The sequence below is a fragment of the Enhydra lutris genome, unplaced genomic scaffold (assembly GCF_002288905.1).
Source record: "Enhydra lutris kenyoni isolate GAN:26980312 unplaced genomic scaffold, ASM228890v2 scaffoldscaffold2, whole genome shotgun sequence".
NCBI lineage: Eukaryota > Metazoa > Chordata > Mammalia > Carnivora > Mustelidae > Enhydra > Enhydra lutris.
The window spans coordinates 20,451,859-20,469,450 of NW_019154086.1; the positions used below are offsets into that span (position 1 = coordinate 20,451,859).

Genomic DNA, 17,592 nt, shown 5'->3' on the forward strand with positions numbered 1-17,592 from the left:
AAAAAGAAAGGTCAAAGGGGAAGAAATTGGAAAAAGGGTGGAAGGAGAGGCACCTGGCTGGCTCAGTTGATAGAGCTTGCGACTCGATTTCAGGTAGTGAGTTTGGGCCCCATGCTGGAGGTAGAGATTACTTTAAAGAAAAAAAAAAAAAAAAAGATGGAAGGCAGTTTAAGAAATTTATCATTAAAAAAATCACACGTTTGACCAAAAGTTGTTTCTGTTCCACCCACAGACTGTTCCACCCATTATTTATAAATAATGAAATAAACAGTAATGAACCCACTCACAAATGTCAACAATTGGAGATGGGTTAAAAATAATACATGGTGCATCCTTACAATATACTCTAAAGAGGAAGACCGTTTTCTTTCTTCCTCTTCTGTACTCGTTATATGTTAAGTCTAATGATTTGTTAAATGGTAAAAAAATATAAACTCCTACAGTATGTCTAAGTGAATTGCAGGTCACAGAATTATGTAGCAATATCTAATTATTAAGACATTATACACGTACAGAAAAAAACTAAGAGTACACATTGAGTTACTAATGTAGTGTTACAGGTGTCTCCAAATTTCTCAAACTTCAAGGAAAAAAGTTAGTAAGGGAATATTAAGTCTGAAAAGTAAAACAAACTGAATTTGCCTAAAACCAGATAAATGATGATTTAAATAATTTCAAGGAAGTAGTTGAGGATAATGCCTGAGGGTAAAGAAGATTAGCGTGAGGAAAGGCTATCTGTTCTCTTGACAGACTGAACTCTAACTTGATAGTCTTTCCATGTTGAGAAGAGAGTTCAACTGATTTTTTGAGCTTCTGTGTTCATCTTTTCCTTGTCCAACTTTAGCAAGAATCCTGCTAAGAGAGGTTAGCCAGACTCTGATCCTCAGGATCTGATGTCCTTCAATATCTAACTGGGTTCCTTATCCTGCACCATCTTCCAATGATGACCTATCACCCTGTCCTGCCTTTAGCAAGAATCCCTTATTATCCCTGATGTTTCCTCAATAATATTCCACCCACTAACCTCCACCTTGTTCCTTGGCTGTAAATTCCCACTATTCCTCATTGTATTCAGAGTTGAGCCCAATCTTTCTACCCGACTGCAATGGTCCCTACATCTAGCGCAAAGGTCCTGGGTAAAGTCTAAAGTTTGCTTTACTGCTCTTTAACAAGGGTCATGAATAATTTTTCCTTTAAATACTGTCACGGCTATAAATCTACCATGTCATAAGCTGACTTACTAAGGTACACAAATTATGTATTTACACACACAAATGTGTATATATGTAAAGAGTTATAAAAAAATCAGTTAATACCTATTTTTATAACTATAAAAGAACCAATGAAACAAGCTTTCGTAGGTATATAGTTCATATATAGTTGACACTTTCCCAAAAAGTTCCATTCAGATTTGATGTAAAAAGGCATCGACTCATGGCTACCATCTTGATAAATGCCACTGGCTTTTATAAGTCGTGGTGTCTGGATAAGGAAGCCCAGACAGAATAAATAAATGAAGTCTTCCTTGTGCCGAGAAAAAAACCAGGCTGCTTTAAATAGCCAATATTGGTTTAGAAGGGGTGTGAAGAAGGTAAATAGAGTAGGTTCATATTTATAAAGACCCATCTAAAAAGATATCTTTAGGATAAAAGAGAATTATCTGTATAAAATGATTTTATCCTTTGTAACTCATCCAAAATTAAATAAAGCTAAGGAATCCCTGTTTAAGTGGTCAGCAACCAAGGGATATTTCCAGAGTTTTCCATTTCCTCACTGGCTCTCAGGGGCCAACTGCAAGGACAGAAAAGCAGGCTTGTCCCTGGATGAAGAAAGTAACTGGGGAGAAGGATGATCAGCTATAGCCGCCAAGACACCAGCCAGGAACCTCTTTAGAAAAGGAGTGGAAGAATGAAGACAAGTTTGAAATGGAATGTGTAAGAGAACCAGAAGGCTGTAAGAAACTGGAGCTGAGGTGGGAAAAGCCTTGGGAAGCTATGCAACTTGAAGCAGTAAAGAGCCATCAAAAGGAAGGATATCGGAACATAAGGTTCTAGTCATTTTACACTGGCTCCTGAATATTGTGATCCTGGGAACCAATCAAAACTTTTTCATGATACCAATTTTATGCCACACTTCCCCTATAGTCCACTGAATGTACTCAACATTCCAGTATTTTGTTCTTTAAACAACCTCCTGAGACGAGACAAAAATATCCTTTGATAGGCTACCTGTACTGAATTTTCCCTTGAAAAATATATTAACTGCAGGGATCCAGAGATTTATAAGATATGGCTCTTTTCCTGAATGATTTTTTCAACTATGTATGAATCAACTCGTGTGTTTCGTATACAACGTGAATAGTTAACGTGTAAGTCCTTTTAAGGCATCATTGGGCTTACTTTATGATCTGGCCACTTTAGAAGAATTAGCAGGAAACAAACCATGATTTCTTTTCACTAATCCCTTCTCCAGGCTCCTATTGAAAGCCCAGGGGCACCTGGGTGACTCAGTTAAGTGTCCGACTCTTGATTTTGGCTCAGGGCATGATCTCAGGTTCGTGGGATTGAGTGAGCCCTGTGGCCCCATGTTGAGCTCAGCAGGGACTCTGCTTGTCCCTCTCCTTTTGCCCCTCCCCCTACTCGAGCTCTTTCTCAAATCAACAACAACAACAAAAACCCCAATTAGATGCCCGGGTGGCTCAGTCAGTTAAGCGTCTGCCTTCAGCTCAGGTCATGATCCTGGGATCCTGGGATCGAGTCCCACATCGGGATCCTTGCTGAGTGGGGAGCCTGCTTCTCTCTCTGCCTCTGCCTGCCACTCTGCCTACTTGTGCTCTTTCTGACAAATAAGTAAATAAATAAAATCTTTAAAACAAACAAACAAACATAGGGTACCTGGGTGGCTCAGTGGGTTAAGCCTCTGCCTTCAGCTCAGGTCATGATCTCAGGGTGCCTGCTTCCCGTGCCCTCCCCTACCCCGCCTACTTGTAATCTGTCTCTCTCTGTCAAATAAATAAAATCTTTAAAACAAACAAACACAATTCCTGACAACACACAATGCTTTACTTACTCTGCTTTCTCCAGTAGGTCCTTCTTGGCTGATAATCTCAGTTTTACTTCCTTTAGGGATCTTGATTTTGGTACGTGGCATTCCAGATGCCATGTGACTAAGCTCTGTGTGAAAGAGAGAAAACATAAACAACCACCATTAAGAGCAGCCACTGTGGGATTCAGTGTAACTAACTGGCTCCAACTCTCTGCTTAGAAAAACTAACTTTCTGGGGGATTAAAGCCAGTAATTAACTGCTTATATTCTTTTTTTCCAGGGAAAGGAAGACGGGATACATTTAGGTGGAAGCCCCCAAAGGCCCCAAGACATGGGTACATATCACATCGCATCTATTTAAACAAGTCTTGCTGGCATTGCGGTTTCTGCCCTTAGGCTTCAGAGTCTAAACCAGTGGTTCTCAAACTATTTGGTTTCAGGACCTTTTGACACTGGTGGCATGTAACATAAGTAACATTTTTTTTTTAAATGAAAAATTACTATATTTTCCCAAAAGGAAAAATTTAGTGAGCAGGGGGCATTTTTCACATTTCACAAGCTGCTTTGGTGTTCGGCTCAATAGCAGGTAGCTGAAGGTCTCCTCTGTACCAGCTGTGGTATCACACATCACGTAGCTTTTGCAAAGTTCTGTGTTACATGATGAGAGTTTGAGAATAAAAATACATACTATTATAATCAAAGAGTTGTGTTATACTGTCTCAGAAGTCTGACAGAACCATTTGCATTAAACACAAGTATTTAAAGAGGAGCAGGGTTAACGTTCTGGTCTACTCTTGTACAGGAAATAGAATTAGTACTGCAGCTAGATTCGCTGATCCCAATGAATGGAGGAAACCTACAGTAGAAATCACGTACTGAGCCTTGTTCAGGGGTTTACATACCTTTTATCTAATAACCTTTACAACAATCCCCAAAAGGTAAATATTTTTCCCCATGAGGAAACAGATGCAGGGGTAAATAAGCACATTTCCTGAGGGCGGATGACTGATAAATGTTGGAGCTGAAGTTCAAGCTCAGGTCTGAATTCAAAGCTCATATTCTTTAGTAAGTGACATTATGGCTTGACTCACAACTGGAAATGAAGAAAGGGACCCAATTTATGTATGTGAAAAAATTCTGAAAAGGTGACATCCAAATAAAAGTGACTGCGTTGATTATTGACACCCGAAGGACTGTAACTAATCTATGTGGATAATGTAATTTTATTCCTTCAAAAGGTAATTGTACATAAACTTTTCAAAATATGGTCCTTGTTTGGGGCACCTGGGTGGCTCAGTGGGTTAAAGCCTCTGCCTTCAGCTTAGGTCATGATCCCAGGGTCCTGGGATTGAGCCCCACAATGGGCTCTCTGCTCAGCAGGGAGCCTACTTTCCTCTCTCTCTCTCTGCCTGCCTCTCTGCCTACTTGTGATGTCTGTCTGTCAAATAAATAAATAAAATCTTAAAATGTTAAAAAAAAAAATATGGTCCTTGCTTGATATGTCAAAGTTCAGTTAAAAAAGCAAAATGTCCCTCAATTCTGACAACTTTTAAAGAAACATGTTTTCATTCATTTATAGTATAATGAAATTCAATATAGAAAGTTAAGAAAATACAGGAAACTGGTTTTTATTTAACTTGTTTTTTAAAATAGGTTAACACAATTTACATGGTATAAAAGTCAAGTTATAGAATTATATGCTGTGAAAATTCATCCTGCCCGCTCTTTCAACATCCTTTACCCCCAAACTCCTCACTATCCAGTTCAGTTCCCTTCCTAGATAAAACCATGGTTACCACTTACTTGCCTGTCTTTCAGAGATACTCTAAAGCAAGGTTTTACAAAGAAACCTGAAATTTCCATGTTGTTAAGGAAGCTAGCAAAGAATTCTTGATTTGCCCTTTTCCAAGTCTCACTCATATACTGGTAAAAATCACATAAGAGTTTCAAAGGTAGAACACAACAAAATACGAATCAATGATTAGTCAGATTACAGCAGTAATTCCCACCAACCCCAAATATAAGGCTGGTCATGAGGAAGGAAGGTCATCTAGGCCAGGAAGGAAGACAGGAAGTAAGGATTATCTCAGAGTAGAATGACAGGTGCTCTCGTTTTCCCGGAGTATAGAATTACAGTGCTCACTCCTACCTACTTCTCTGCTTCTAGGCCCACAGGGAGATTTCAGTTTCTTGACCCTTAAAATTAGGTGGGCCCATGATGTGGGTAATTCCAGCCAAAGGGTTATGAGGTTCAAGCATTTAATTGCAGAGGAGAAGCCTCTTCAGTGTTCTCTTCTCCTGCCACAGTGAATAGAGTGGCCATGTGTTCCAGGTGGTACAGCTCGAGATGGTGGAGCCTTTAACCTGGGTCCTTGAGTGACTGTGTGGAGCAAAGCCTTGATGACTCAAAGTGGATGTACGGTGTAAGTGAGAAAAGTCTGTCATATTAAGCTGCAAGGATTTTGTGATTATTTCTTATTGCCCATCCTAACTAACACATTTCCATAGAACTTGAAATTTTTCAACAGCATGTATTATTTATATTATCAATTTTAAAAAGCTATAGTAGAAAACAACTTTGAAAAACAACAGTGCAAATGTCAGAAAATTGGTAAAATAAAAATTCAGTTTTAATTCCCAATACATGAACTGGTTTTGCATTGTTTTGTTGTGATTCTCTTTATATTTGTCTGTATTGGAAAAGAAGGTCTCAAGTCACTGACCTAAGTTTCCACCTTAAAAAAAGAATGAATTAAACCCAAGGTAAACTAAAGGAAGGCTCTAAGAGCAGAAAACAATGAAGTTTATAAAACAAACAGAATAACCAGTGAACCAAAAGCTAGTTCTTTGGAACAACAACAACAACATCAACAACAATGAATTGATACAACTTCAGCCAAACTAAGCAAGAACCTACCAAAACTAGGAAAGAGAGGACCTCACTACAGATCATACAAACACTGAAAGGATAATAAGGGACTGCTATGAATAATTTTAATAACTGTCATGGAACATAATTTCTGAAAGGACCAAATCTCATTCAAAAACATCCCTAATGATCTCTATTAAAGAAAGTGATTTTGGAATTAAAAACCTTCCCACAAAGGTTCTAGGTTCCCACAAACCTTCCCACAAAGGTTCTAGGCACACTCTAGATGAATTCTACTAAACATTTAAGGAAGAAACAGAAGACAGAAATACCTCCTAACTTCTTTTACAAGATCAGAATCACCCTGATACTAAAAGCAAAAACATTTTAAGAAAACTAAAGAGAAAAACTGTAATGATCATCTGAATTGACACAGATAAAGCATTTAACAAAATCCAACATGATTAAAACTTCCACAAACAAACAGTAAGAGGGAACTTGCCAACCAGATAAAAAGCAGCTATGAAAAACCTAAAACCTACACCTAACCTCATGCTTAGTGATGAAAGAGTGGCCATTCCCCCCACCCCAAGATCCACCCTTCATTCAACAGTTTTTTGGAAACCCTATCCAGTGCAATAAGGCCTTAAGAGGAAATAAAGGGCAGGAAGATTGAAAGAAGTAAAGCTGTAATCATGGATCATGTACTTAGAAAATCTAAAGAGTCTATAATAAAGCTACTAAAAGTAACAAGTAAATCTAGCAAGTCTGCAGGTTTGGTGTTGTTTTTTTTTTTTTTTAAGATTTTATTTATTTATTTGACACAGAGATAGCACAAGTAGGCAGAGCGGCAGGGAGGGAGAAGCAGGCTCTGCAGAGCAGGGAGCCCGATGCAGGACTCAAATCCCAGCACCCTGGGATCATGACATGAGCCGAAGGCAGACGCTTAACCAACTGAGCCACCCAGGCAGCCAGGTTGCAGGTTTTTTAAACATCATATTTCTAGACACTAGTGATAAACAATTGAAAAATGAAATTAGAACATTTTATTAGCATTAAAAATAGGAAACATTTTGGGATAAATTTGACAAAGCTCACACAAGCCCAGTATTCTGAAAATTTTAAACAATACAGAAAGAAATTGAAAATCTAAATCAATGAAGATCTATACCATGGGTTGGAAGACTCAGTATATCTTTTTGTTGTTGAAACTGGCAAGCTGATTCTACAACTTATATGGAAATGCAAAGGACTGAGCAGAGCCAGATTTTTAAGAACAACAGAGCTGGAGGACTTCTACTACCTGATTTTAAGACTTGGTTATAAGGGTACAGAAGGAAGAGGATGCTATAAGCATAAGATAGTCCTATAAATTAGTGTAATAACAGAAGAGGATTCAGAAATGGATCCACATATTTATGGTCACTTGATTTTTAAAAGGAAGGTAATTCAATGGGGGAAAGGACAGCCTCTTCTAAAAATGATGCTGGAGAGTGGATATCCATATGGGGAAAATTACATTGCATCATATCCAAAATAAACTCAAAACTGATAAGACTAAACGTGTGGGGGGGGCCGGGGGATGGGTGAAACAGGTGACGGGGATTAGGGCCTGCACTTGTGATGAGCAGTGGATGTTGTTGGAAGTGCTGAATCAGCACACCCGAAACTTACTATACCGCATGGTAACTAGCTGGAATTTAAATAAAAACTTTAAAACACTTAAAAATTAAAAAAAAAAACAAACTTAAAAATGTAGAAATGAAATCAAAATATCTGGAAGAAAAAAGAAAATCTTTGCAGCCCTGGGCAGGTGTATTCGATTCCTCAGCCTGCCATAACAATTAACCGCCGGGTGGCTCAAAACAACAGGAATTTATTCTCATAGTTCTAGCAGCCAGAAGACCAAAGTGTCAGCCAAGACACACTCCCTTTGAAGGCCCTGGAGGAGAATCCTTCCCCACCTCTTGCAGCTTCTGCTGGCTGCTGGCACTCCGTGGCCTGTGGCGGGACACCACCCACATCTGCCTCTCTCTCTGTCTCTCCAGGGCCTTGTGCGGTGTCTCTCTGTGTCCTCTCCTCTTTCTGTAAGAACACTACTGGATTTAGGGTCCACCTTAATTTAATCCTACATGACCTCACCTTAATTACATCTGCAAAAAACCCATTTCCAAATACGGCCGCATTCCAGGTGGACGTGGATTTTGGGGGGATCCTAGCCACTCCACTCCAGTAGGCAAAGCTTTTCTCAGGACATCCACACATACACAAATTGAAAAGGCGGGCTTGTTAAAAAAGAAATACTTCTCTTTAAAAGCATAGTTATAAGAAGAAGAAAATGAAAGCTACAGACTGGGAGAAAATACAGTAAATATGAGACCAATGACTTGAATCCAGAATGTGAAAGGACTCTTAAACTCAGTAAGATAATTAGCCCATTAGCAAAATGGGCAAAAGATTTAAACAGACACACTGAGCAGACACAAATGCAAACGCAAACCACAGCACGCTGCTGCCACACACCACTACAACAGCAACATTGAGAAGACCGCCCGGACGTGTGTGGCCAGGAAGCAAAATGACCAGACCGCTCAAACACTGCTCAAGCACTCTGGAGCTTTCTGACAATGTTAAAACATGCAATTACCATTTCATCCAGTAATCCCACTCTTAGCTATTTACCCAAGAGAAATGAAAACAGATGTCCAGAGAATGTGCACACAAATGTGTGTAGCAGCTTTGTTCACCATGGGTTCAATCTGGAAATGTTTCATATGTCCATCAATAGGAGGATGAATAAACAAATTGTAGTGTACCCATATAATGTACTTCTCAGCAATAAGAGGGAATGAAGGGGCACCTGGGTGGCTCAGTGGGTTAAAGCCTCTGCCTTCAGCTCCGGTCATGATCCCAGGGTCCTGGGATCAAGCCCCGTATCGGGCTCTCTGCTCAGTGGGGAGCCTGCTTCCTCCTCTCTCTCTCTCTCTCTGCCTGCCTCTCCACCTACTTGTGATCTCTCTCTCTGTCAAATAAATGAAATCTTAAAAAAAAAAAAAAAGAAGGAATGAATAAAAAGGATATATGCTGCACAGGCATAGATCTCAGAAATGCACTGAAAGAGAAGAACCTGACACAAAAGAGTACAGATGGCGAGATTCCATGGAATTCCAGAATAGCAAAAGAAATCCACGAGCCAGGCAGACCGTCCGTGGAAATGTGGGGCCAGGCTGGGGCAAAGGGGCATCAGGGAACTTTCTGTAGAGATGCAAATGTTCTATATTTGGATTGAGGTGGTAGTTTAACAAAAGAATATGTTTTTCAAAATTCAAACTGTACCCTGAAAATGAGTGGATTTATTTTTAAGGATGGTCATCTCACAGTATTGGATAAACAAGTGAAAGCCCAGAATTAATTTAAATATCCAACAATAAAAATTGGGTATATAAATTATGACATAACTTCCAATGAAAGATGGCAGTTTGAACAAATGCAATTACCTCTACTTGCTCTCATAATGCCACAAAACTAACAGTAAATTGAGTCTGTACCTGATTCTAAAACAAATAAGCAAACCTAATTTGTCACGTGAGGACACAAGGGAACCAAGTCACTCACTATGTTTTGAAACTGGTAAAAATAGGAAACAGGTATTTTTTCCTGCTTTTTCTTTCTTTCTTTTCTTTTTTTTTTTTTCCCCTGGTGTCTGCTATAAATTCTTTCATCATTGGAAGTTTTGGCCTTTAAAAAATTGATGAAAAATTTCAGACATACCTACAAAGAAACAGAATAACCATTAATTAACTTGTGGTCAGTCTTGCCCATCTGTACTCCCATCAACTCTCTCCCCGGCCAGACAGATATTCTGTGTTATTTCGAAGCAAATTCCAGAGAATATAGCTCATCTGTAAATAATTCAGTATGTATTTTTACAGGTTTTGAATTACCATAGAAGTTGTTTAGGGCTGCACTCCTTGGCTTGCATAGTCACCTTCTTGGCATGTCCTTGCGTGATCTTTCCTCTCTGTGCATCCAGCCCTGGTGTCTCTTGTGTGCATCCAAATCTCTCCTTCTTATAAGTCAGATTGGATTAGGTAACCCCCACAGGTGGCCTCATTTCATTTTAATTATCTCTTTAAAGGCCTTATATTCAAATACAGTCACATTCTGAGATACTAGAGATTAGGGCTTCAACATAGGAATTTGGGGGACCACAGTTCAGCTATCGCAAAATACCATTATAATGCCAAAAATTAATAACTCATTAATACCCTCAAATTTCTAGGCAGTATTCTAATTTCCAGTTGTCTTATAAATGTAATTCTTTTTTAAAGATTTTATTTATTTATTAGAGCAAGACAGCGAACACAAGCAGGAGAAGCAGCAGGGAGAGGAAGAAGCAGGCTCGCCACTGAGCAGAGAGCTGGACGTGGGACTCCATCCCAGGACCCCGGGATCATGACCTGAGCCCAAGGCAGATGCTCAACCAACTGAACCACCCTGGTACCCCATAAATGTACTTGTTTGTTTTGTTGAATTCAGATAAGTTCTACACATTGCACTTAGTTGACGTATTTGAAGTCTCATTTAATCATTTGTTATTGATACAGTTTATTGAACATAAAAGTTGTTTGTCCCAGAGAGTTGACCTCCATCTGGATTTTGCTTACTGTGTCTCCTGGGGCTATGTAACTTGTTCTTTTGTCCTCTGTTTTTTTGTAAGTAAATAGTTGAATCTGCAGGCTTGGTCAGGTTCTGTTTTCAGCAAGTCTACTTCCTAGATGGTGGTACATCCTTCCTTCTCTTCCTTTGGATGTTAGTGGCTACTGATGATCATTGGCTACCTCCATTAATACATCAGGAGTTACAGAATGGTGATTTTCAAATTTTATCATTCCTTATTCATTTATTAGAGTGCTTCTATAAAAGTAAACATTCCCTCACTATTCTGTCACCTAGTGGTACAGTTAGTTTAAAAATAAAAAAGAAGGGGGCACCTGGATGGCTCAGTGGGTTAAAACCTCTGCCTTCGGCTCAGGTCATGATCTCAGGGTCCTGGGATTGAGCCCCGAATCGGGGGGGGGGGGGTCTCTGCACAGCGGGGAGCCTGCTTCTCCCCCACCCCCCACCTGCCTCTCTGCCTACTTGTGATCTCTGTCAAATAAATCTTAAAAAAACAAAAACAAAAACCAGTCCAGAGGCTGGAAAATGAATGGCCAAGTGTTGAATGACAGCATCCTGCCACATGCGGTGTGGTCTGAGGGGCCGGGGCATCAGCATCACCTGGGAGCTTGTTATAAATACAAAATCTCAGGCTCCAACTTGGACCTACTGAATCAATCTGCATTTTCATTTATTTATTTTTTTAAAAGATTTTATTTATTCATTTAAGAGACAGCACAAGCAGGGGGAGAGGCGGAGGGATAGGGAGAAACAGACTCCTGGCCAAGCTGGGAGCCCAATGTGGGGCTCAATCCTAGGACCCTGAGCTCATGACCTGAGCCAAAGGCAGAAGTTTAACCATCTGAGTCACCCAGGCATCTCTCAATCTGCATTTTTAATAAAGTCCCTAAATGAACCACACATACTGATAACAGACTGAAGAAAACTAGCAGGGGAGCAGGCACAGTGCAACCTAATTTCTACCTCAGGGCCCGCAAAATGCTCAGGAATTGCTGGGTCAGGTCAGTTTGGAAAGGGACGCAAAGGTGGGGCTAAAAACAGGATTGGATGCAAATGACAATTAGATCCCAGATCCCTTCCCTGCCTCAGTGCAACAGATGACTGCCTCTCCATAGAATAAGAAGAGGTTTTCTCCTCTAGCAAGAGTAAAATTTAGGTGGTCTCCGGCTGAACTCTGGAAAGACTTGAAAACGGAGGGATACCATGCTGAAAAAGAGGGAGATCAAGGAAAAACACACATATTAAAAGTTGAGACCTCTCCAGTCTTCTTTTCCCCACTTGGATTTTTGAATACCATTATCACAAAAATATCTAACGATACTGACCTTGAGTCTTCCCTAAGGAAATAGACCAGATAATGCCCTATTGATCAATATGAACTACATATCCAAAGATCATCAGACATTCAAAGAAAATCTCTACTATGAAAAGTCAAACCCACAAGAAGAAATAAACAACTTGGAGGAAAGAGATGCATTCAACATTAGGAGAAAACCTGATTTAGAAACTCACTGTTTTCAGGAAGGAAATACTACATCCATGAAACAAGAAGAGAGACTATTTAAAATAACAACAGAAAACGAGAAAGTACTCTTGGAAAGTAAAAATATCATCATGGCAGAAATGATAAGCTGAACATAAAAGTTAGAAAATTCAGGAAATTCCCCAAAAAAATTAGAAAAAGATAAAGAGCAACATGAGAGAACAAACCCAGCAGGTGCAAAATCTTAATAATGGGTGTCACAGAAAAAGAACCAATGGGAGGGGAAGAAATCAAAGAAAAGACTCCAGCATTTTCTAGAACTGGTTTTTCAAGAGTTAGAGTCCATCAGTGCCCACCTTGATGGAAGAAAACAGACATCCCTGGAAATTTCAAAACAATGGCAACAAAGAGATAACCAGTTTTTCCAACAGAAAAATAAAAACAACAGGTTTCATTCAAAGAAATGAGAGCTGGGGTGGATATCTTAAAAACAGGTAAATTAAGGGAAAGAATAAAACATTTACCCTACCCCATAGGAGATGTACCACTGGACAACCAAGTAGCAGATGAGGCAAAGTAGCGCTTTATTTATTTATGTATTTATTTATTTATTTATTTAAAATTTTATTTTTTTATAAACATATAATGTATTTTTAGCCCCAAGGGTACAGGTCTGTGAATCGCCAGGTTTACACACTTCACAGCACTCACCATAGCACATACCCTCCCCAATGTCCATAACCCCACCACCCTCTTCCAAAAAGTAGCACTTTAAAGAGTGTTCCAACTTAAAAATGAGAAATAAATTACAGACTTAGAATTCCATCATTTTGCAACCAGCCCTTCTTCCCCAGCCTCCCACCCATGAATTAACAGGTGTAAACCTTAAGCAACTATTGCTATCATCATCACAACAGGAGAGAACCCAGACATTCTGTGTCTCCTATAGACTGACGCTGAGTCTGGTCAAAATCTCCAGATCAGCTGCCAATCTGAAAGAAGTACAGAGGACACAAACTGAAAGCAGTCCACATTTCTATCAACAACTGAATGGACGAACAGCAGTCTAGCCACACAATGGAAGATCACTCAGCAATAAAAAAAGGAAGAAGGTACCAAAATTTGCAACAGGGATAATCTCAAAATCATTATGCTGAACGAAAGAGGCCAGGGCAAAAGAAAAAGAATGCACACTGCATGATTCCATTTATATAAAATCTTAAAAAATGCAAACTTGCCTATAATAAGGAAAGCAGATCCTCAGTTGCATAGGAGACAGGGAGGGGCAACAGGGAGAAATTACAAAGAGGCACAAGGAACTTTTGGGGGGGGCAATAGCAGTATTTATTATCTTCTCGTGGGTGCAGATTATGGCAGAAGGTATCAAACTGTACACGTAAGTATGTGTGGTTTATTGTATATTAGTTATACTTCAATAAAGCTGGTTTTTTAAAAAGATTTCATTTATTTGACAGAGAAGAGATAAAGCGAGAGAGGGAACACAAGCAAGGGGAGTGGGAGAGGGAGAAGCAGGCAACACGGGGCTTGATCTCAGCACCCTGGGATTATGACTTGAGCCAAAGGCAGATGCTTTATGACTAAGCGACCCAGGCGCCTCAATAAAGCTGTTTTTAAAAAAGGAAAGAAATACAGAGGACAGAGGGACCTAATGGGTGGTACCATGAACATGTAATCAGCAAAAGTCACACTGTGGAAAATTCTGAAGGTCAAACGGTTCAGTTCTTCAACAGAAGAACACCTGGGTAGCTCAGTCGTTTGAGTGTCCAACTCAATGTCAGTTTAGGTTTTTTTGGTTTTTTTTTTTACATTTTTTTTTTAATTTTATTTCTTATAAACATATATTTTTATCCCCAGGGGTACAGGTCTGTGAATCGCCAGCTTTACACACTTCACAGCACTCACCATAGCACATACCCTCCCCAATGTCCATAACCCCACCCCCCTCTCCCAACCCCCCACCCCCCGCCACCAACCCTCAGTTTGTTTTGTGAGATTAAGAGTCACTTAAGGTTTGTCTCCCTCCCAATCCCATCTTGTTTCATTTACTCTTCTCCTACCCCCTTAACCCCCCATGTTGCATCTCCTCTCCCTCATATCAGGGAGATCATATGATAGTTGTCTTTCTCCGATTGACTTATTTCGCTAAGCATGATACCCTCTAGTTCCATCCACGTCGTCGCAAATGGCAAGATTTCATTTCTTTTGATGGCTGCATAGTATTCCATTGTGTATATATACCACCTCTTCTTTATCCATTCGTCTGTTGATGGACATCTAGGTTCTTTCCATAGTTTGGCTATTGTAGACATTGCTGCTATAAACATTCGGGTGCACGTGCCCCTTCGGATCACTACGTTTGTATCTTTAGGGTAAATACCCAGCAGTGCAATTGCTGGGTCATAGGGTAGTTCTATTTTCAACATTTTGAGGAACCTCCATGCTGTTTTCCAGAGTGGTTGCACCAGCTTGCATTCCCACCAACAGTGTAGGAGGGTTCCCCTTTCTCCGCATCCTCGCCAGCATCTGTCATCTCCTGACTTGTTAATTTTAGCCATTCTGACTGGTGTGAGGTGATATCTCATTGTGGTTTTGATTTGTATTTCCGTGATGCTGAGTGATATGGAGCACTTTTTCATGTGTCTGTTGGCCATCTGGATGTCTTCCTTGCAGAAATGTCTGTTCATGTCTTCTGCCCATTTCTTGATTGGATTATTTGTTCTTTGGGTGTTGAGTTTGCTAAGTTCTTTATAGGTTTTGGACACTAGCCCTTTATCTGATATGTCATTTGCAAATATCTTCTCCCATTCTGTCAGTTGTCTTTTGGTTTTGTTAACTGTTTCCTTTGCTGTGCAAAAGCTTTTGATCTTGATAAAATCCCAATAGTTCATTTTTGCCCTTGCTTCCCTTGCCTTTGGCGATGTTCCTAGGAAGATGTTGCTGCGGCTGAGGTCGAAGAGGTTGTGTCAGTTTAGGTTTTATCTCAGGGTTGTGAGTTCGAACCCCATATTGGGATGACTATTTAAAAAAAAAAACTCAAATAATTTTTTTAAAAGAGTACTGAAGTCTCCAGGGATACACATTTGGGTGATAAAATGATCTTTCAGAAATACAAGAAAGTGGGCGCCTGGGTGGCTCAGTGGGTTGAGCCACTGCCTTCGGCTCAGGTTGTGGTCTCAGGGTCCTGGGATAGAGTCCCACATCGGGCTCTTTGCTCGGCGGGGAGCCTGCTTCCCTCTCTCTCTCTCTCTCTCTGCCTGCCTCTCCATCTACTTGTGATCTCTGTCAAATAAATAAATAAAAAAATCTTAAAAAAAAAAAAAAAAGAAATACAAGAAAGTGACTGCTCTGTGAGCCATGTTACTTTGGGGGAGAGGAGCTGGGGATGGAGACATCACACAGAAGGGCTGTATGGGGCAGAGGCCTAGTTCGTTATCTGAGTGGCAGTTACAAGGGCGTTCACCTTATAGTCCAGTGAGCTATACATTTTTGTGTGCATCACACCATCTAAATTAGCAGGGCATATGGCTGTGGGAGAAATTTCTAGAAGATGGACCTTCCAAATTCCTTTGAGTGTACCTGAAGAGATTTACAGAATAGGGAAGAGTTTATGGTTGAATTAGTGATAAATATAAAGAAATAAAAAAGACAAAAGGAAAACAAAAATGTTCAGGAAAGGAAATGCAACTGTAATAAACACACAACACTGGCTAGCTATGGATGGTTTTTGCAGAGTCCTGCTAACATTAACACTGGATACTGTTCTAAACATGCTTGGAACACAGTGATACTGACAGCACGGGGCCTGGAAGAGTGCACGGATATAGCGATGGTGGTAGTGGGGCTTCCCAGCAAGACGGAGAGGCCTGGGTGATCACCTTCCCTTTGGGAAGTAAACAGCTAATGCTGGAAGTGAGAAACACCGAATGTGTAGTGAGCAAGTCACCAGAGGTGTGAAGGTCAATACCGTCAGCAAAAGGAACTGAAGTTGCCTGTGAGCAGCAGACAGGAAAAGGGACTTTTTTCTTTCTTTCTTTCTTTTTTTTTTAAAGTGCTGACCAACTAGGTAATCCTTTTGAACATGTACCTTCATTACTTGGGTAAAAATTAAAGTTATATCTGAAAATGACAACAAGGAAATTTTACTTTAAAACAGAAGTCTGTAGTTCACCTATTTTTAGGGCACACCGTTCTCCAACATTTTTTACGTCTTTTTTTTTTTTTAGGAATTTATTTATTTGACAGACAGAGATCACAGATAGGCAGGGACGCAGGCAGAGAGAGAGAGAGGAGGAAGCAGGCTCCCTGCCGAGCAGAGAGCCCGATGCGGGATTCGATCCCAGGACCCTGAAATCATGACCTGAGCGGGAGGCAGAGGCTTAACCCACTGAGCCACCCAGACACCCCATTTTTTTATGTCTTGAGTCAGGATGCTGATGGCCTCTTACAGTAACTGTCCTCAGCATAAACATTTTTCACAGAAATACTATCTAGATTCTGCATCCCATTATGTCAGTTTGCCTTCTTACTGCTCATGTGAAGCTAGATCATTCGATTGAGGTGTGTGCCATACTTCTCTGCCTCAGGGGTACCTTCTCCCTGAGACTGTTAGACTATGCTGTTCTACAACATAGTTTCATCTCATGGTTTATCATCCATTTATCATCCTTGCCTGAATCAATTACCATACTGGGAAAACAGTGATTTTTCTAATTCCAGGATTCACTCTGCTTTCATGAACTGGCAGGATTTTTCTTGTCCAGGAAATATACTTTGGATTTGTTTTTATTCAGTGTGTTATAATCCAGCACCATCATTATTCTTTTGAATGCCCGATTTTTTTCCCCAAATTCCTCTTGTCAAAGTTCCTTCAAGCTAGCTCCTGTATCCTCTTGACAGGTCTCAGACTCTAAAAGTGCTTGTTTGCTTTATGACATCTTGAACTTCTGTCGACCCAGAGTCATTTTTTTCAAGGAACCCTACCTTTCATTGAAAAAATGGTATTTAGAAAGCAACATCTGAGCTCAAGGTACATGTTACACTGAGGTGTCACTGTGTCTAGGCCCTTTCAGTAGATGGGGCTGGAAATTAATTTTTTTTATCAAGAGTTTATACTGATAATCTCCAATTCAAAGCCAACATCACATGATTCTTCCTTTCACTTCACCTCATTCCATATTTTTATCTCCCTTCTCCCAAAGTTAGAACCTCGTTCCCAATTACATTAGTATGTTGATTTATTTATTATTCTGGCTCTAATACATATATATTTTTCAAAGATTTATTTATTTATTTGACAGACAGAGATCACAAGTAGGCAGAGAGGCAGGCAGAAAGAGAAGAAAGGAAGCAGACTCCCTGCTGAGCAGAGAGCCCGATGGAGGGCTTGATCCCAGGACCCTGGGATCATGACCTGAGCCGAAGGCAGAGGCTTTAACCCACTGAACCACCCAGGCGCCCCTGACTCATATACATATTAAATAGCTTCTGACTTAAT

At 40.1% G+C, this 17,592-nt stretch overlaps 1 protein-coding gene across 3 annotated transcripts in view; it reads right to left on the minus strand.

Moving 5' to 3' along the window:
* Positions 1–17,592, minus strand: part of LOC111150477 (G protein-coupled receptor 160) — a 49,138-nt gene that overhangs the window by 7,063 nt on the left and 24,483 nt on the right. Inside the window, exons 3-4 of one of the 3 annotated variants that reach the window (XR_002640806.1) lie at positions 3,948–4,138; positions 3,070–3,173 (exon numbers count right to left, since the gene is read on the minus strand). The gene's annotated coding sequence lies outside the window, so the exon portion shown is untranslated. Of the gene's footprint in view, positions 1–3,069; positions 3,330–3,947; positions 4,139–17,592 lie in introns of those variants that run through there. The other 2 variants (XM_022507949.1, XM_022507956.1) reach the window with 2 other exon arrangements.